This window comes from Branchiostoma lanceolatum, chromosome 3, assembly GCF_035083965.1.
Source record: "Branchiostoma lanceolatum isolate klBraLanc5 chromosome 3, klBraLanc5.hap2, whole genome shotgun sequence".
Taxonomy (NCBI): Eukaryota; Metazoa; Chordata; class Leptocardii; order Amphioxiformes; family Branchiostomatidae; genus Branchiostoma; species Branchiostoma lanceolatum.
The window spans coordinates 33,895,043-33,916,775 of NC_089724.1; the positions used below are offsets into that span (position 1 = coordinate 33,895,043).

Consider the following 21,733-nt stretch of genomic DNA (forward strand, 5'->3'; position numbering starts at 1 on the left):
GTATTGTTCTTATGAATTTTGCGTTCCTCGGTTAATACCGTTACTGATATCATTACCTGAAGTTTGTGAGTGTTACGTCATATCTTTTGTGGGGTAATTTATATACGAATCTTTAGTAGTATAGATATCAAAGGGGCTGAACCTAGCGGAGCTGTACACGTAGTTTAAAGCCAGATGCATGACCAGGTCAAAAGTTCATCTATGCGTGTTTATCTATCCCAGAAATCTGATCGCACCAGATGTGACAGTTCACGATGATTGACCACCAATCTGATCTCCAAGGGACACAGAATGAACACTATACACAAAAGGTCTTTAGTATCTGCACGCGGCTCCCACATTCCAGTTGCCAGCTTTAACGCACCAGCAGATTTCACGCGAATTAAGGTTAAATTGAAAACAAACAAGAAAAACAACAACAGAAAAATGGTGGGAACCGTCCTGCACATGTTGATAAAAAGTTTGGCATATCATCAAAGTTTTGTCTGTCACTTTGAGGAGTAAAGTTTATGTGTAAGGCCATGTCATTAGGAGCCTATGATTTGAAATACATCTCAAGTATTATTTTCCACCGGCTATTTTCATCAAATCTCATCCCTGTAGCCTAATAGTATTAGTTCAAGGATGGGCGGGCGAGTTTGTGGGGATATATCAGAGCCCCGCCTCCCGAGGAGGTTGTTGGCGTCCCGAGGGCGTGGCCCGAGGATGCCAACAAGCTCCGTGGGAGGCGGGCTCTGATATATCCTCACAAACAAGCCCGTCAATCCTTGAACTGATTTAGAGCACAGCCATCTGTCCGAAGCAAAGCTAAGCATACATATTGGGAAATAGTTTGACATATACACTGAAACAAACACAATATGCCAATATGAATGTTTGGGTTTGTGAGTCTCTTTTTCTTAGAATAATCCCCAGTCCACATGTGGTTTTACTTCTGTGGTTCAGTTGAGGTGACAGGCGAGTACCAAGGAGTGACTATTATTTTCTCTCCCTTGAGGCAGAGGTGCTTGAACCAACCCTTGTTTGTGAGGATATATTAGAGCACAGCCATCTGTCCTTAGCCAATCAGGAGCGGGTATTTTGCTGTTTGAAATCCACATACACAGCCAAAGTTAGTTCGAGCACCTCTCTCCCTTGAGGCAGAGGTGCTTGAACAGAAAGTCTGGCTCTCCATTGGCTGAGACCAGATCCCAGTAATAGTTCAAGGATGGGCGGGCGAGTTTGTGGGGATATATCAGAGCCCCGCCTCCCGAGGAGGTTGTTGGCGTCCCGAGGGCACCAACCTGAAGCTAGCCCTCGATTCGGCCTTCGATTCACAGCCTTCGATCCAGCCCTCGATTGGATTTTGCTGCCGATTCAGCCTTCGATTAGAGGGAATAGACAGAACATAGCAACCAATTCAATTACCGATTCGAAAAACCTAGAATCTATGCCAGCTCTCTTAGAACGAATATAAAAGGCAACACAATGATCAAGTAGTACCAAATCACTCAACAAGAAGATATTTACTTGCAAATAATGTCGGTAAGGACATAATATCACGAATTCGGCATAAAATAATAGTGTCTACTAACAAGGGACACTAGCCCTCGATTCGGCCGTTGATTGGATTTTGTTCAACAGATTGCAGCGCTTTTTGACGTTTTTCTAAATGTGGCCCGTGAACGTGAAAAAGTGATAAGGACACAATGGGTTCTACTGTACATAATGCGAGTATCAAATTCAACTGGCCGGATTTAATTAACGAGCCGCGGGGGGGGGGGGGTCTAACTCTTCAAACGCGGAAAGAAAAGGGTACATAAAAGGCTGGCTGAACGGATTGCAGCGCTATTGCTGTTTATCTAAATGTGGCCCGTGAACTTGAAATAGTAATTGGGATACGTTGAGATCTAAAGAACTTAATGCAAGTGTCAAATCTAACGGGCCTGATTTAATGAACGAGCCACAGGGGGTCTAATCAAGCACCGGTGAAGCTAGCCCTCGATTCGGGCATCGATTGCCTGGAAAAAAAATCTTGATGGACGGCTTGTAGCGCTTTCTGCTGTTTATCGAAATATGGCCCGTGAACTTGAAAAAGTGACTGGGACACATTGGGGTGTAATGTACCTAATGCGATTATCAAATTCAACGGGCCGGATTTAATGAACGAGCCGCAGGGGGTCTAACCCTTCAAAAGTGGGAAGAAAGGGGTACATAAAAAGGCTTGCTGAACGGATTGCAGCGCTATTGCTGTTTATCTAAATGTGGCCCGTGAACTTGAAAAATTGATAGGGACACATTGGGGTGTAATGTACTCGCATTAGGTACATTATATCCCAACGTATCCCAATCACTTTTTCAAGTTCATGGGCCACATTTAGATAAACAGCAGAAAGCGCTACAAGCCGTCTAGCAAGCATTTCCTTCCCCAGGAAATCGATGCCCGAATCGAGGGCTAGCATCACCGGTGCTTGATTAGACCCCTTGCGGCTCGTTCATCAAATCCGGCCCGTTGAATTTGATACTCGCATTAGGTACATTACATCCCAACGTATCCCAATCACATTTTCAAGTTCATGGGCCACATTTAGATAAACAGCAGTAAGCGCTACAAGCCGTCCAGCAAGCCTTTCTTTCCCAAGAAAGCGATGCCCGAATCGAGGGCTAGCATCAACGGTGCTTGATTAGACCCCCTGTGGCTCGTTCATCAAACCCGGCCCGTGAAATTTGATACTTGCATAAAGTACTCTAGATCCTAATGTATCCTAATTACTATTTCAAGTTCACGGGCCACATTTAGATAAACAGCAGAAAGCGCTACAAGCCGTCCAGCAAGCCTTTCTTTCCCAGGCAATCGATGCCCGAATCGAGGGCTAGCTTCACCGGTTATTGATTAGGCCCCCTGTGGCTCGTTCCTTAAATTAGGCCCGTTAGAATTGACACTTGCATTAAGTTCTCTAGATCTCAACGTATCCCAATTACTATTTCAAGTTCACGGGCCACATTTAGATAAACAGCAATAGCGCTGCAATCCGTTCAGCCAGCCTTTTTATGTACCCTTTTCTTTCTGCTTTTGAAGAGTTAGACCCCCGCGGCTCGTTCATTAAATCCGGCCCGTTGAATTTGATGCTCGCATTAGGTACATTACATCCCAATGTGTCCCAATCACTTTTTCAAGTTCACGGGCCACATTTAGAAAAACGTCAAATAGCGCTGTAATCTGCTGAACAAAATCCAATCAACGGCCGAATCGAGGGCTAGTGTCCCTTGTCAGTTGTCACTATTATTCTATGCCGAATTCGTGATATTATGTCCTTTCCGACATTATTTGCAAGTAAATATCTTCTTGTTGAGTGATTTGGTACTACTTGATCATTGTGTTGCCTTTTGTATTCATTGTAAGAGAGCTGGCATAGATTCTGGGTTTTTCGAATCGGTAACTGAATTGGTTGCTATGTTCTGTCTATTCCCTCTAATCGAAGGCTGAATCGGCGGCAAAATCCAATCGAGGGCTGAATCGAAGGCTATGAATCGAAGGCCGAATCGAGGGCTAGCTTCAGCTTGGTCCTCGCCGAGGATGCCAACAAGCTCCGTGGGAGGCGGGCTCTGATATATCCTCACAAACAAGCCCGTCAATCCTTGAACTGTTTTAGAGCACAGCCATCTGTCCGAAGCAAAGCTAAGCATACATATTGGGAAATAGTTTGACATATACACTAAAACAAGCACAATATGCCTAGGAATGCTTGGGTCAGTGATTCTCTTTTTCTTAGAATAATCCCCACTCCACATATGTGGTTTTACTTCTGTGGTTCAGTTGATGTGACAGGCGAGTACCAAGGAGTGACCATTATTTCCTCTCCCTTGAGGCAGAGGTGCTTGAACCAACCTGGGATCTGGTCTCAGCCAATGGAGAGCCAGACTTTCTGTTCAAGCACCTCTGCCTCAAGGGAGAGAGGTGCAATAACTAACTTTGGCCATGTGTGTGGATTTCAAACAGCAAAATACCCGCTCCTGATTGGCTAAGGACAGATGGCTGTGCTCTAATAGATTATAGCTGATGGGAGTGGCCAAGATATCTGGATATAACAGCAGTCCCGCCCACCGAGGGGTTTCTAGTCTCCCCGAGGGCGAAGCCCGAGTGGAGACTAGAAACCCCAAGGTGGCGGGACTGCTGTTATATCCAGATATCGAGGCCAATACCATCAGCTATCTAATTTAGCCCATGGCATACTTCCCCGAAGCTTCCCTAGTCAGCAGCTCTACTAAATGTTACTTTATTTTGTCCTGAAAGTCCAGAAATCTCTCTTTTTGCTGGACATGCTGACAAACAAGTAACAGCTGCAAGGCAAGCACAGACAAGGTCTGTAAAACATATGGGGAGAGTCCCAAATCCCCGGGCAATTAGAAATCAGAGCAGGGATTGGTCAGAATAGGTCACATGGTTATATCACCCACAGTTTTTCTATATCACCCACAGTTTTTCTATAGCACCCACAGATATCACTCACACTTTTCTGATATCCCACACTATGTGGATATAACCACAGAAAATGGGGGCTTCCCATTGGCTGAGGGGAAGTAGCCATGGGCTAATATTACCTTAATTCGCTGAGAAGGTTATTCGTTTATGCTTGTCTTTGTGTCTGTTAGTGAACACGATAAGTCGAGACCGCCTGGATGGTTTGTTGTCGTAGTTGGTGTGTCGGTGGGTATGTGGGAAATCTCAAGATGATTAGATTTTGGGCGAAGTGCTTTGCATAATTAACGAGAAAAGTGTAAAAATGTGTTATATTGTATGAGTGTATACTAGCTGGGTGCCAGCTGGAACGTGTTACTGGTGTAGGGGAAGTGTTACTGGTGTAGTAAGGAGATATTCCCATTGGGCCAGGGGTTTGACTGTTCAAATTAGCTTGTCACGTAATAGTTAGATCCCGAGACCTGGGCTTCTAAGTGGATTTGGCACCGCCCACCTGAGGAGTTTGTTGGCTCCCGAGCTAGGGCAGAAGGTTATGCATAGGGTAGCGTTTGTATGTATAAGAAGACCAGCATAACTCAAGAATGCCTGGATGGGTTGTCTTGATATTTGGTATGTTGGTAGGTCTTGGTGAGACCTGAAAATGATTAGATTTTGGGCCCTCTAGCGGCTTGTTATAGTACTGCAGCGGAAATTCCTGTTTTGATATCTCATGTTTTGGATATGCTATGGAACCGACTTGAGTGGTAGATAGCTCTTTGGAAAGAGAGTAAAAGGTATCGGTTTGGACACCCTAGCGGCATTTTCTGGGACTGCAGGAGCAGGTTTTGCTTCAGACTGTGAAAGGGAATAACTCAAGAAGGGCTTGATGGATGGTCATGCTTTTTGCTAAATGGATAGCTTGAGTGATGATTTACATGAATTAATACTTATTATGCAAATCAGTATCTAATTTGCATAACTAATGATGAAAATTGATACATCCTCCAAATTCCATGATAGGACTCTCAAACATGTGACATGACTGAGGAAGAGAGAAATTAATATCAACTATGCAAATGAAGACCACTTTTGCATAATTAATGAGATATACTTTAACTCTATAACTTACGTGGTGCTTTGTTTGATTGGATGATAATGATGCAAATCAGATTTTAATTTACATGATAAATGAGGCAATTTAAAAACCCGCTGTGTTCCATGATATGACTATTAAATATGCGAATTTGTAACTGAGGAAGAAAGGAATGTTGATAGATAGAAAATATGCAAATGTTAGCTAATTTGTATAATTAATGTTAAACTACTATAATTCCATACTAGTTAATGACGGCAATTTCATTCTTGTGGCATTTGGAAGTAGTGTGAATGTGGACACTATTGAATCAAATTATGCTAATAAGGAGCTTATTTGCATAATTGATTATAAATGTTAGCATAACCTTCTTTGTTTCGCTCATAGTCATACTTTGGACAAATTATGTTATTTGGGTGAAGACGACCAACTGGTATGATTCATAATTGATGAGAAAAACTCCCAATACGTCAGTCATAAAGGTTAAAATCATTTGGCGAAGGTATGAGGTCGTAGAACTCTTGTTAGTAATGCCGTAACACTGATTAACTTCTGGTAATCATATCAGTAATGGTATTAACCGAGGAACGCAAAATTCATAAGAACAGTATAATTCATCGCACACACAAACACAAGCACACACACACACTGGAGTCAAAACGCACACAAACACTGAGCAATATGCAGCACACACACAAGAAGGGCAGGCCCTGAGTGATCCTGTGTGTGTGCGTTGCAGTGCTCAATGTGTGTGTGCTGTATACCCCCTTATGTGTGTGTGTGATTGCGTTTCTGTGTGTGTGTTGGATAAATGTATCTTGCATTTATTGATGAATGGGTGAGATACGATTGCCGTCATTTATGTTACCTTGAACTTGTGATCTTTTCATTGATATGGCCAGAAAGAACAGCTCTGCTAGCTTCAGCCACTTTCCTATTTAAACCAAAATACTTTCGCTGACCCGTAGTAGACTTGTGTCACCCCACTCAAATTATTAGTGTGACGTAACACCCATCAATTTCAGGTAATCATATCAGTAATGATATCAACCGAGGAACGCAAAATTCATAAGAACAGTATAATTCATCGCACACACAAACACAAGCACACACATACACTGGAGTCAAAACGCACACACACACTGAGCGATATGCAGCACACACACAAGAAGGGCAGGCCCTGAGTGATCCTGTGTGTGTGTGCGTTCCAGTGCGCAGTGTGTGTGTGCTTTATACCCCCTAGTGTGTGTGTGTGATTGCGTATGTGTGTGTGTGCTGGATAAATGTATCTTGCATTTATTGATAAATGGATGAGATATTATCGCCTCATTAATCTAACATTGAACTTGTCATCTTTTCATTTATCTGACCGTAAAATACAGCTCCGGTATATTTAGCCCATTTAACCAGGATCCTTTCGCTAATCACAGACCTGTGTACGAATCACCCCACACAGGATATTAGTGATGACGTAACACTCATTAACTTAAGTTTAAAAACAAATAGTAATGGTATCAACCGAGGAACACAAAATTCTTGAGAACAAACACAAGCACGCACACATACTAGAGTCAAAACGCACACACACTGAGCGAATTGCAGCACACACAGAAAGGACAGGCCCTGAGTGATTCTTTGTGTGTGTGCGCTGCAATGCGAGCAGTGTGTGTGCTGTATACCCCCTGTGTGTGTGTGTGTGTGTGTGTGTGTGTGTGTGATTGTGTTCCTGTGTGTGTGTTGGATAGATAAAATTTTGTATCGTGCATTAATGGGTGAGATATTATCGCCTCATCAATTTAACATTGACCTTGTCATCTTTTCAATGATCTGACCTTAAAATACAGCTCCGCTAGATTCAGCTCCTATGCTATTTTAAACCAGGATGCTTTCGCTGATCACAGACTTGTGTACGAATCACCCCCCACAGGATATTAGTGATGACGTAATACTCATTAACTTCAGGTAATGATATCAGTGATGGTATTACCAGAGGAACGCAAAAATCATAAGAACAATATAATTCATAGCACACACAAACACAAGCACACACACATACACACACTGGAGTCAAAACGCACACACACACACACACTGAGCGATATGCAGCACACACACAAGAAGGGCAGGCCCTGAGTGATCCTGTGTGTGTGCGTTGCAGTACGCAGTGTGTGTGTGCTGTACACCCCCATGTGTGTGTGTGTGATTGCGTTTCTGTGTGTGTGCTGGATAAATGTATCTTGCATTTATTGATGAATGGGTGAGATACGATTGCCGTCATTTATGTTACCTTGAACTTGTCATCTCTTCATTCATTTGGCCAGAAAGAACAGCTCCGCTAGCTTCAGCCACTTTCCTATTTAAACCAAGATACCTTCGCTGACCCGTAGTAGACTTGTGTCACCCCACGCAGATTATTAGTGATGACGTAACACTCATTAACTTCAGGTAATCATATCAGTAATAGTATTACCAGAGGAACGCAAAATTCATAAGAACAACTTATAATCCATCGCACACACAAACACAAGCACACACACACACTGGAGTCAAAACTCACACACACACTGAGCAATATGCAGCACACACACAAGAAGGGCAGGCCCTGAGTGATCCTGTGTGCGCGCTGCAATGCGTGCAGTGTGTGTGTGCTGTATACCCCCTGTGTGTGTGTGATTGCGTTTCTGTGTGTGCGCGTTGCAGTACGCAGTGTGTGTGTGCTGTATACCACCTTTCTGTGTGTGTGATTGCGTTTCTGTGTGTTTGTTGGATAAATGTATCTTGCATTTATTGATCAATTGGTGAGATACGATCGGCGTTATTTATGTTACCTTGAACTTGTAATCTTTTCATTGATCTGATTGTAAAATACAACTCCGCTAGGTTCAGCCCCTATCCTATTCAACCGGACTACTTTCACTGATCACAGACCTGTGTACGAATCACCCCACACAGAATATTCGTGATGACGTACATTTGTAACACTCATTAACTTCAGGTAATAATATCAGTAATGGTAATGGTATCAACCGAGGAACCGCAAAATTCATAAAAGCAATATAATTCATAGAACATACAAACACAAGAACACACACACACTGAAGTCATAACGCACACACACACTGAGCGAATCGCAGCACACACAAAAGACCGACAGGCCCTGAGTGATCCTGTGTGTGTGTGCGCGTTTTAGTGTGCGCAGTGTGTGTGCTTTATACCCCCTTGTGTGTGTGTGTGGTTGTGTACCTGTGTGTGTGCTGGATAAATGTATCTTTCATTCATTAATAAATGGGTGAGATACAAATGCCGTTATTGATTTGGCCTTGAACGTCGTCTTTTTATGCATTGATTTGGCGGTAAAATACAACTCCGCTTGACTCAGCCCCTTTCCTATTTACACGGGAATACTGTCGCTGATGATAGACTTGTGTACGAATCACTCATGCTCATTGAATGATGAAGGTGATGCCGTAAAATTATACCTTAAACTTAATGTAATTATATAGACTATGTCATTAACAAAGGAACGAATATGATCATCCCGAATACACTGACACGCACACACATTCCATAAGAAAGACACACTGAAGTCAAAACGCACACACACACGTACCTATAGCATGTCGAACAGGCCTTGAGTGTGTGTGTTTGTGTGTGTTGCAGTGTGCGCAGTGTGTGTGTGCTGTGTACGTCTTAGTGTGTGTGTGTATGATTGTGTATCTGTGTGTGTGTGTTTAATAAATATGTTGTTTGTTTATTGATGATTGGGTGAAATACCGTGCAGTCTTTGGTGTGGCCTTGAGACTTGAACCTGTCATTCATCCGGCTGTACAATACATTTACTTTTGGTTCCGCCCCGCCTGCTTCTATTTGCACCGGAATACTGTCGCTGACCATACACTAAGTGTATTAATCACCAGATAAAGAATGGAGGTGATGACGTAAATTTCATTGTTAAACGTCAGGTAAAGATATCAATTATATCTTTAAGAAATGAACGTAAAATTGATAAGAACAATATAACATACACACGCTGAATTCAAAACGCACACACACACACTGAGCGAAGTGCAAAACACACATGTCGTGCAGGCCCCGAGTGAGTGAGTGTGTATGTGCAGTGCGCGCAGTGTGTGTGTGCTATATGCCCCCTATGTGTGTGTGTGTGTGTGTGTGTGTGTGTGTGTGTGTGTGTGTGTGTGTGTGTGTGCGTGCGCGCACTTGTGTGTGTGTGTGTGTGTGTGTGTTGCAAGTCGCAGTGTGTGTGCGTGTGCGGTGCAGAGAGAGAGAGAGAGAGACAGAGAGAGAGAGAGCACGTTTGTGAGGAATGTATGTCAGCGTGTGTGTATTACGTCATGTCGTACATTCTGATCCACTGAATGGTCTGAGTCTGATCCCATGCCCAGTTACGAGACAAATTGCTCAGGTTGTACCCGTAAAAGCATATTGCAAGTTATACCGATCATAGCTATTATATGATAGTAGAAAGCAAACGATGCAGATTATGTCTACAGCAGACGGTATCAAGATGATAGTGGAGGTACTAAAACGCACTGAAGTGAGATATAGATCCTCGTATTTACTGAGGTGTATGCATATGGTTAGTGCTTTGTGTATTTGTTTCAGTGTGCGTGTGTGCGCCTCGTGCTGCTGCACGTGTTTGTGTATCAATGTTTATGGAGCCAATATCCCCATTCATTTCTAATACACGTATATATCCCCATTCATACCTGATAACTACCTTTATTATGAACGTTGGTAATGTCACCATGTGGCGTGATTAGTTCAACGTTAAACAAGAATCGGTCAGTTTTGGGTGTGACAGACAGAAGTTGTACTTTGTGTGTGTGTGCGTTGTCTCTAGAGTTGTATGTGACATTGTGTCAGAGACAGACGTGACTGTATGTGTGCGTTGGAATCGGGAGTTGTGTGTGAGATAGAAGTTGAACTGTGTGTGCGTTGAAATCTAGAGATGTGTGTGTGAGACAGAAGTGGTGCTGTGTGTGTGCGTTGGAATCTAGAGTTGTATGTGCGAGACAGAGGTGACTGTGCGTGTGGAATCGGGAGTTGTGTGTGTGAGACAGATGAAGTGCTATGTGTGTGCGTTGAAATCTAGAGATGTGTGTGTGCCATCAGTGGCGATGTGTATGTGTTGCATGCTGTGCCCGTGTGTGTGTGTGATGACCACGAGTTGTGTGTGTGTATTTTTGCAACACTTGGCCCCCGATACATGGGTCAGCTGCGCGCCGTCTCACAGTTACCCGGCGGCAGGTTTGAATTCCAGATAACAATGGAAGCAAGCAGGCGCTGGTGGACGGAAAGAGTCCGCCGTAATTTCCGTGCTATCTGGGAGTTTGAAATAAGGGAGACTCAACTAGATGCCATTCTAGCATGTCTGGAGAGTAAAGATGTATTTGTTGGGATTGCGACGGGCAAGGGGAAATCCCTGTGCTACCAAATTACATTCCGCTGTGTCTGCCGTGAAACAAAACTTGTTTCGATCGTCTCACCGTTACGAGCGCTAATCAGCGACCAAGTAAGGACGTTATGTAGAGACTTCTCGATCCACCGGACGACGCCATGGCTTCTGCCATAACTAAAGACATGACAAACGACAAGACTCGGGTTTTACTGAACTGAATATAGACGCGAGAAAAAGATACAAAGACACTGAAAGATGGCGGTGTTTCGGCGTGGTTTTGCACCGCATCCAAGCGGGAAAGAATGGCCAAAAACAGATTCCAAGTTGTGGTTAAAAAAAGACACACCAAGCATTCACATAAATAAAACGACATTGTAATCAATTATGGTTTAACATTAAGCTAGAAACTAATGGTGCAAATTTGTCTAACGGAAAAGTCTGTATGTCGATACCTTTGCTTTGATGCGTTGTGATGCGGTGTGTTCCCGCACTATTGTATCTGAGGGGAAACTCCCGCTGTGAAATGGCGCGGCCGGCCGGGTTCGTCCCAGATTCGGGGTTGTAAAACGATAATCCCTGCCAATTTTCACGTTGGAGTTAAGCAGGCACGAGGAGGAGTAGAGGCACCTTTCTCAATAGGCTGCCCCTCCTCGTGCGTGTTAATAACCTTGTTCAGGTCCGTCTAAGGGCAGATCCCTACCGGGCTATTGGACCCTCTCTGGCTGACTGGACCTTCTCTGGCTAGCATACTACGATTTTCGCGCCCGGTGTGGATCTGCTTGGAGATTATGGATATGGCACATAATATGCAATTCGACGCTACGTATTTCGTTCCTTTTTATTTTTCAATCGCGTGGGGGAAAATTTATTTTCTTTTTTTAAGTGGGGCGCAGTAGAAGGAGAAAGATTTTTAAGTCAAAACGAACGACAATATGTCATCCGAGCACAAATCTTCTTTAACGTAGACCCCATTAGTCTATATACGTGCTCGAGGCGTTAGATAAACTGAGAAAAAAATACAAGTCTTGCATTGTTCTTTGCAGAGGAGTCGATATTTATCCCCGTGAAATGGGTTAAACGGTCGACTCTGTCCGTCGAGCGTGTATTGTTTTGGTACAAATATAATACAACATCGATAGTGCAATAAAGTTTGGCAGGCTTACCGTTGGATCAGACGGTTTCTTATTCTCATACCTGCATCTTGTGTTGACGTCAGATAAAAAGTCGTCCGCTCTGCACTCTCCTGCTTCAGCTCTGTTCTTTACAACGCACCTCAGTCAACATTCCTAGGTCCGTAGTCATGGTAACGCTACTAAAGACGTCAGTCAAACGGTGTGCTATGTCATTAGAGTGGAGGTAGAAAATTGGAATTTTTGTCAGGAATTTGTTATTTTACGGAACAAACAGCACGTAAGCTTTGTAGTTTGTTGAATTAGACGGCTACTTGTCAATTTTTGCTGTGGCAATTTTCTAAAGACAAATCACAAAGGGATGCAAGAAAGCACACAATGAGGCTGAATGGCTCAAACTTAATACTGTAAAATAGTAGAAAGGAAAGTGATATATTTTCACAGTCTTTCAGACCTACATTGCAACTGTGTTCTTTCTCTTAAAAGTAGAACGAAAAGAAAATTTCATTGTTGCTTATTTCAGCTATTTCAAACAAATATCAATCAATCAATCAATTATGTTTATTGCATGTTCATGCCCTTCCGGGCTAAATGCATTACAAGTAATACAATTGTGCATTGTAATAACAGAAAAAAATGAAGAAAACTATTCTATGTTCTATCTACCTCTAAAGTTTACACGCTACTTCTCTCTTCTTGAGACATGTGTACACGAATTCACAGAGTTTCTCAATTACCGATTGATTATTCGATGACATCAAGTATATGAACAGTTCGTCATTTGTTAAGTTTGTATATCTCTGGTCTAGTTGTATTGCGTTAACCAAAGAGATGCGTAAATCTTTGTACAGTGAGCATTCTAGAATAAAATGTACTTCATCTTCTATAGAGTTCTTATTACAGAGTGCACACAGCCTATCGCTAGGAGGAGTCCGGCTGTATCTACCAGTTTCAATATGCAGTGGATGGTCGCTAATTCTTAGCTTAGCCATGGCTCGGCGATGGCTAAAGTTTTTGATGTCAAGATATTTTTCTCTTTCATATGCCCGTTTGAATTTTCTGTATGTTCTTAATTTGTTGCCTTGGTTCTCTTTTTTGCCAGGGGAGTTTAGTTCTGAGTAAAATGTTTGTATGAAAATGTCTTTCAGTCTTTGTTTTAAAGCAGACTGTGCATATGATGTATTGTGATCCTTGTTAATAAGTAGGTAGGCATAGCCCGACTCCTCAAGAATTTTACTAACATCGGATAACCAGCATGGTACTTTACTTCGATGCAATTCTTGCTGTACTAAATATGCTTCAAACTGAAGGCTACTTGTCGGCACCTCTTTAACCAATCTTTTGTAATATGAATATAATCTAGTGTAAATTGCAATCCATAATGGGAACCTACCCAGTTCTGCTCTTGCGGCGAGGTTGCTAGAATTCTTTCTAACACCCAGGATTGATTTACAAAACTTAAGATGTACTCGCTCGATTGGGGACTTGTCGTTGAGTCCACTTTTGCCCCACGCCTCCGCACCATAAGTTAGTATTGGGACTACGCATGCATCAAATAGTTTACAATAGACAGATATTGACGGGTTACTGTCTCCCAGAGTTGTTTTGATACTAAATAAAGCTCTCAGAGCTTTCTTTTGTAATATTTTTAATGCTGTTGTGAAGTTTCCCCCTGTCGTAAAGACAACCCCTAGATAGCAGTATGAGGAGACGATCTCTATGTTCTTGTTGAGTGAATAAAATTTGAGGTTTGGGGACATATGTCCCTTTTTGTTGAATACAATTATTTTTGTTTTGTTTAGATTGATTGCTAATTTCCATTTATTGCAGAAAGCACCAAGAGAGTTTATTGCATTTTGCAGTCCATATTGGGTTGTGGACAGTAAGACAATGTCGTCAGCATAGAAAAGGCTTGATACCTTAGATGTGTTTAATAAGGGCGCATCGAAGTTTCCTGTATTCAGTTCATTTGCTAAGTCACTGATGTATAGATTAAAAAGTGAAGGACTGAGGACACAACCTTGCCTTACTCCAACCTCGATTGGAAAACATTCACTTAAACCTGAATTTGTCTTCACGCATGCTACCGATTGGCTATAAAGGCTTTTTATTATATTGAAGAGTTTACCAGTGATGCCGTTTGATAGAATTTTGAATAGTAGGCCTTCGTGCCAGATAGAATCAAACGCTTTGGATAGGTCCACGAAACATGCAAAGAGTCGCTTTCCTGATTGTGTATATTTTGAGATTAATGTTTTTAAGACAAATATGTTATCTGTTGTTCTGTAATTTTTGCGGAATCCGGTTTGGTTAGGTTTTAATATTTCGTTTTCTTCCAGAAAAGATGTGATTCTCTTGTTCAGTATAGAAGTAAATAGTTTACCCAGGCAGCTAGAAATAGAAATTCCTCGGTAGTTTTTTGCGTTGTCTTTTTTTCCTGATTTGAAGATGGGAACTATGTAACTATTTGACCAGTTTTGGGGGAACAATCCTTTCGATAATATATTATTGAATAGTTTAACAAGTGGTCACACACATGCACGCGCGCATAAACACACACACACACATACACACACAAACATATACACACAGACATACATACATACATACACACACACAAACACACACACACTCATATATATATACAAACAGAGACATACACGTGCGCGCACACAGACACGCATATGCACTCTCCCACATAGATACGTTCACGTTGGGGCATATGCGTGAGTAATTTAGTGATTGATCGGGTGATTGATTGGTTGGTTAATTGATTTAGTGAGTGAGTGAGTGAGTGAGTGAGTGAGTGAGTGAGTTAGTGAGTGACTGAGTGACTGAGTGACTGAGTGACTGAGTGAGAGCGGACAACTAAGAGCGAGTTAAATACAAAGATATACACAAGTAAGTGAGTGAGTAAATGAGTGTGTGACTGACAGACTGATCATGACTGACTGACTGATTGACTAACTGAACGGGTGGCTATTCGAATGATTTTCATACTCGTACGTTTTCACAGGGCGATTCTTGTGTTTTTCATATTCTCATGAATATAATAATATTCAGGCGAATGAATAGGCACCCCTGTTGAATGTAAGAAAGAGTGATTGACTGGTGGACACTGAGTGCGTGCGTGAGTGAGTGAATGAATGAGCGAGTGAGTGCGTATTACTAAGTTTGAGTGATCGAGAGAGTGAGATAGAGAGTTGTGTCACCTCTTGTCAATAGTTTTAATTTCCATCCATGCAACACCCTTGCCAATCAACACTTTTGTCATTTCACTACCTTTACGAGCTTATAGATTTAGGTGTATACTCGTTATTTGTCATCTATCTCTCTCAATTTCGTCTCACACCATGGAAGCAAACTTTCTATGTAGTCAATGCAGGCTGCTATATGCGCTGCAACCAATCAATCAACAGGAAGAAAAACGCAGTGCTTACAAAAATGCATAACTTAAAGATCAAAAGACAGGCTATTTAGCTGGACATGATTGCCTGCTTCATGTTTATTAAAAAAAAGACAACAATACTGTAACAGCTACAATGTATGGCAGCTTGTACATACATGCACCTGAGCTATTGCTAAGTCTAACATTTTTTAAGGAAATAAATCCACATTTGTGAAGAGTAAGGATGACTACCTGTACAATGTACTTATCGGTAAAAAAACGGCATTTCTTGCTATAATGCCCCCCCCCCCCAAAAAAAAAAAAACAATACGGAAAAAAATCAGTGGACCGGGATTGGGACTGAACTTTTAAAGAAAAACAGGCTATCAGCAGGAAGTCACAATAATGCTACCTGTCTAAGAAAGTAATATAGAGCAGATTTTCTAGAATTTGTCTTGTATAGAATTTGTTGAAATTTTGATCAAATGTATAACTGTTATCTTTGGTTGAAATTGTTTTTTTTGCCATTTGTATTCGCCACAGATAAGTCACTATTGTTTCTTTTTGTTGTTAATCTCCTCATGATTTTGTTGAGATGGATTTTTCATATCAATTTATCAACATTAGTTCTGTTTCAATATTTTGTTATCTTTGGTTAATACTGATTTTGTTATATCTATTTGCCAATGAGTCTGCTATTGCTATTATTGTGGATATCGCTTATATTTACACATACAGTAGTCTATTCTGTTTCCACCTTTACTTCCTGTACTTTGATTTTCTCTTGTTAGTATTATGTGTTGTTCATTTTGTGAAATGCAATAAAACATTTACAAAAAAATACAGAGCAGATTTAGCTAGCCGTGGTCACTCTTTTTCGAAGGCGTTAGCTCTGAATCATATCTAGAAACAATTAAACAAACTGCGAGGTAAATATACTTTAGAGACAGAGTGCAAGTAATCCGCCACATGCATACAGTTGCAACCAATTCAAAAATGAGAACATTATGTTCATATCAGTATACTACGTCAGTAATGTATAACATTGTCTCGCTTTTGTGAGAGAGATGTATATAAAGCGGTATCCCACTGGACTACGCCAAATCGCAACAGCATTGACAAACAGCTGGCGCCAATCGCAGTATCGCATAGACTTTTTATATCTTGTTTCCAAAATAAGATGTGACTTTCACAAACACACACACACACGCACACACGTGGGGTACGGAAGCTACGTATACCTGTGGGGTACAGACGTTACAGGTGGGGATACGGACGCTACAGAAGGAATACGGACGCTACAAGTGGAGATAATACGGTTGGGGGTAGGGATGCTACAGCTGGGAGTAAAGACGCAACAGGTCGGGGGAAGGACGCTTTACATGTCTGGGTACAGTTATTACAGGTGGAGGTACGGACGCTACAGGTGGGGGTATGGACGCTACAGGTCGGAGTAATTGATAATTATAATAACGCTACAGGATAGGGTACAGACGAAACTAAACAATACGAAACTTTGAAACTTTATTGACAAATACCACATCGTAGACTGGAAAGTCTGAATTGGCGAGTATTTTCACAAATGCTCGCATAAAAATTATGTGATTATATACAAATATACAAAGTTTACCAATGGTGCCATTTTAAAATACTTTTCATTTACAACACAGAACACGACGTAAGGACAGCTGACGTTGTAAACATTGTAACATTCGGACGTGACAGGATTGTGTTGTTTGGTACAATGGTGTAGGGAAAACATGGAATTGTTAAAGAGATCAGTCACTTATTCAGCAGGGATACGAGGTACGGAATCGGAGAGTTTTTGAGTCTATTGGTGCGGCAGAGTGGTGTGTTAAGTTTTTGTTTGTTTCTGGTGTTCCGGCCGGATATGTCCCCTCTTTTGCTCGGAAGCCAGTCCCTGAAGTTGGACTCCATCAGAGATCTTGCAAAGTTGAGACACAAGTCCTCTCTTCTTTGTGCCAGTGTTTTGAGTCAGAGCTGTGGCAGGGCGTGGGAGTAGCCAGTGTAGTCGTTGCCGAGAATAATCCGGCAGGCACGTTTTTGGATCTGTTCGAGTTTCTCAGTTTGCAGTTTGGTGAGGCCAGATGTCCAGGCAGGTGCAGCGTATTCTAGGATCGGTCTGATATAGCATGTGTAGATCGTGATCAGGTCAATCAATACAAGGAATAATATGGGGCCTAGAAGATTTCCCTGTGCGACTCCGCATGTCAGATGTTCCCACTCTGAGAGAGCTCCACGATAGCGCATGCGCTGTTTCCTGTCGGATATGAAGCTGGGCACCCACGGTATGAGTTCAGGTCGGAGTCCAATGGTTTACAGTTTGGTAATCACGGTGTGATGGTGGACTCTATCAAAAGCTTTGGAAAAGTCTGTAGCTACGAGAGTGCATACTGTAGATGGTGTGTCCGTCCCTTTGAATAGGCTGTCTAGCAGGCTGACGAGTGCATGCACTGTAGACCGCCCCTTGAGGCTGCCAAATTGTCGGTTGTCGAATGTAATGTCTTTCAAAATCCAAGAAAGGGCAAAAAGTTCCGCTATCTTTGAAAACTGGGAAGACAGGGAGATGGGTCCGAAATGATCGATCTTGGCTGGTTTTTGGTACGGGTACCACAACTGCCACAACTGGGTCCATTCTACCTTTCGTTAATTGTTTTGTTGAGAAGAATATCATCAACGTACTGCAAAACACAAGAGAACACAGCCGCCATAGCTCAGTTGGTTAGAGCGCTGGTCTAGTAAACCAGAGGTCATGAGTTCAAATCTCATTGGTGGCTCTTTTTTTCTTCTCTTTTCTTTACACGAAGGGGGAATCTTAGACCGTTTTCTCACGGCATGTAACGTTCAGCCAAACAATATGAATTCTAAGCGGATGTGTGCAAAACTTATGAAAGTGAAACATCAATGAACTTGGATTTTGATAATAAAATTTGAGGTAGAAAAGGAAGTAATGTAGGAAATTATTCCTTCGTACTCTTGTCTCAAATGCTATGTAATCATGCTACAGAACTAATAGTAAAGGCACTGGACACATGCGTTAGTTCAGACCTTGGTTTGTCCTCTTTTCCCTGTCTTAGAGCATGGGTGTGCCTTGTTGTAATACCGTCTATCGGTAGACTTCCAAACTGCAGCATTATTAGCTAATGTAAGGCTAATAATGTGATACCTTTGTGCCAACCTTAATTGCGTGTAAAAGTAGTTATCTATATTCATGTAAGAACGACGTGTAATAGACAAAGTATGTAGTCACGTTTCCAAATGTTTCTAAAAGAAAGAAGAAACTACTAGGTGATCAACATTAGTTTAGCAATAGTCCACAGTTTGTAGCATCTTATCATTTTATGATTTACATTATGCTTCTTATAGACCACGTGTTGTTGTCTATGCATTTAGCTCATCAGGGCAGTAATATGCAATACAGACTATTCTCATATTGATGACTTCTTTTTCACTTGGTAGTGGTTGGTAAAAACGTATCACATTGTTTTACCAGCTAACAACAGATTCTAAATTCTCATTTAGTGAATAAATAAGCAGGCACACCTCTATCTCATTTTTCACTAGAATGCAAAAATGTTATATTCTCTCTGTAGTGAATTACTGAGATTGACCATATATCTTACTTCGTGTTAGTCAAAATTCTTTTATTCATTTTTCTATAACATAATATTCTATCTGGATGCCTAACATTCAGGAATTAGACTTCAGGAATTTGCATTGTTTGATTCACAGTGGTCTTGTCTTAAGGAACCCCTGTATAAGAGGGGTGATCAATAAGTTGTTGGCCTCACTCAGAAATAAGGTTCACAGCTCAAATTTTGGGGCATAGGTATGTAGAATAACATATTTTAGCAATTTCCACCAAATTTCAAATTATTGCGGTTATTACTTTCCAGTCGATGTCCATCTAAAATTAGTAGGTAAGTGGCGAGAAATGTAAGGGTAAACTATGATCAGAGCTGGGTGGGTGGAGTTTCTCATGCCATGAATCGGTATAAAATCTTCGAAGACATTCATTTTTTTGTCACAATGTTTGATGAACATTCCCTTTCTGGTTTTAATTAAAAAGAAAAGGATATCTGACTTTCAGTAGAGCAAGGCCGCGGCCTGCACACCTCAATTGTCCATGTCTTTATCCTTCTACCTCACTTAAGGGGGGCTGCATGCCTTTATACGTAGAGCGTAATGAGCCGTTTTGATTTTACGTAGAGCGTTGCCGACCACTCCAATACATCGTAGAGCGTAATCTGCGTATTTTGCGTTGAACGTTCTTGACAATTTAATTCTACGTAATGCGTAGTAGCTACCCGGAATGTAGCGTAAAAGGTACTTGATGAATTGTGCGTAAAGCGTTGTCAAACTTTTCTAACCTTGCTCTAAGTCACAAACGAGTGCGTAGTCTGTTTTGTTTTGCTATCCCCTCTTTAAACAATGGAACAATCTACCGAACTCGTTCCCAAAATCTTGTTTTTAGAAATTTGATACTTTTGCTAGTGCGCTGAAGAGCCGCTTGGCTAAAAATGGAGACCAGCCTGGGGGGCCTCCTCCTCAACAGCAATTGATTTAAGCCTGATGATGATGATAATGGTAGTAGATAGCTAGCTGCAGACCAACATGTAGTAAGGGTGTTCAGTCAATGTATGAATTGAACCTTCTTCTAGAATAAAGTTGTTGATAGAAGTTATCATACGACATATAATGCCCCGGAGCCAATGGTCCATAGATGTAGTTCTCTTGCTGACCGGAAGGACCGCATTCTTTCCCCTCCGCTAGCAATCCTGATCAAAGACCAGAAAGCTGCTGAAACATCCTGAGGCCCGCCCTTGTCGACAACTGTTGTTCCTCTTCAACGGGAAAGAAGTAGGTTCTGAGATTTTTTGTTGTTCTTTAATTAATCGACGATGGACAGGGTGAAACGTTTTTCAAAGGTTTGATGCGGTAGAATTGTTGTCTATTCTCGATTCCGTAAGTTGCTAAAAAGGTCGAATAATTTGGCAAGGGTTGGACAGATTTTTCATTTGTAACCTAAGCTGTACTACAATGGCTCTCCACATGCTCTGATGAAATGTTCCCCCTTTTTTGGACAATTTCTATCTATCTATCTATCTATCTATCTATCTATCTATCTATCTATCTATCTATCTATCTATCTATCTATCTATCTATCTATCTATCTATCTATCTATCTATCTATCTATCTATCTATCTATCGGCCATCAGCCGGGACTAAACAAGTTATTTTTTAGTCACTATCTATAAAGGTTACCCTTGACCAATCAATTCCCACGTTTTGAAATGAAGGATGTTTATCTTGGAGGTACATTTCATCTGAAAATGGGGAAATGTAGGTTGTATTCATCCATATTGGACATAATAGTAGCTCCAGCTATGTTTACCTCCGGTTACCATAACGGTGGCCCATATAGCTTGGTTTGCCTCCGGCATTGGATTAGATAGCTGAAGCGGTAAATCATATCGTATTGACGCAGGTATCAGGGTGACCCAAATACTGCAAAATGTAGAAATGTTCACGGTGGTTTAATGTTCGCGGTTTTCGTGGTGACCTTTCAGCGCGAACTTAATATTCCCCCTAATTTTGACAATGTATACCATGTTTCAGGGTGACAGGGTGTGTTTCACCAAATGGCGTTTATATCGCTTCACCGATTTAGATTCAGACCCTGCTTCAATTGCATAAAAGTTTGTTTTTCTCTAGCTACAGTTCTCTCCGGTAGTAGGACATGTTATAAGTCGAATGACGGCCCTCATAGTAGGCCATGTATTTACGCTTTTTAATGAACAAAAGGATCTTGAAAGAAACTACTGAAACGATTTTATCTTTGGCTACTTTCTATAAAGGTTGCTCTGGACCAACCAATTTCCACAAATCCCTTGCTCTTAAGGAGCCCCCAGGTGCCCCCTTACCAGGCCTGCGGATTTCAGATATGTCGTACTCCGTCCAAAAGCACGTCGTAGTTGAGAGAACTACATCGTACCTTCGTCTCACCACGACGTATTTCAGTCCTGCATAATGCATGCATTGGGAAGCTTCATAATCTAGCATGGAGCGTAGAGAGGCGTCCTAAATTTAGCGCAATACGTAGTTGGCGTCCAAAGTTAGCTTAGAGCGTTGTCGGGACCTCCCATACAGGCCCTCCAACAGGGCTCACTGAAGCCAGTCCAGAGCTAGTCCTTAGTTGTTATGTTCAACATATCAGCTAAATTGTGGTCTCCAATTTCACTA

At 41.7% G+C, this 21,733-nt stretch overlaps 1 protein-coding gene and 1 non-coding gene across 2 annotated transcripts in view; one reads left to right on the forward strand and one right to left on the reverse strand.

The window, feature by feature from the left end:
- The window catches only part of LOC136431512 (GFP-like fluorescent chromoprotein dsFP483), a 235,697-nt gene that overhangs the window by 156,899 nt on the left and 57,065 nt on the right, over positions 1-21,733 (reverse strand). The gene's annotated exons all lie outside the window — the stretch shown is intronic.
- Positions 18,193-18,266, forward strand: Trnat-agu (transfer RNA threonine (anticodon AGU)). The gene has a single exon. It is a non-coding gene; the product is annotated as a tRNA-Thr (tRNA).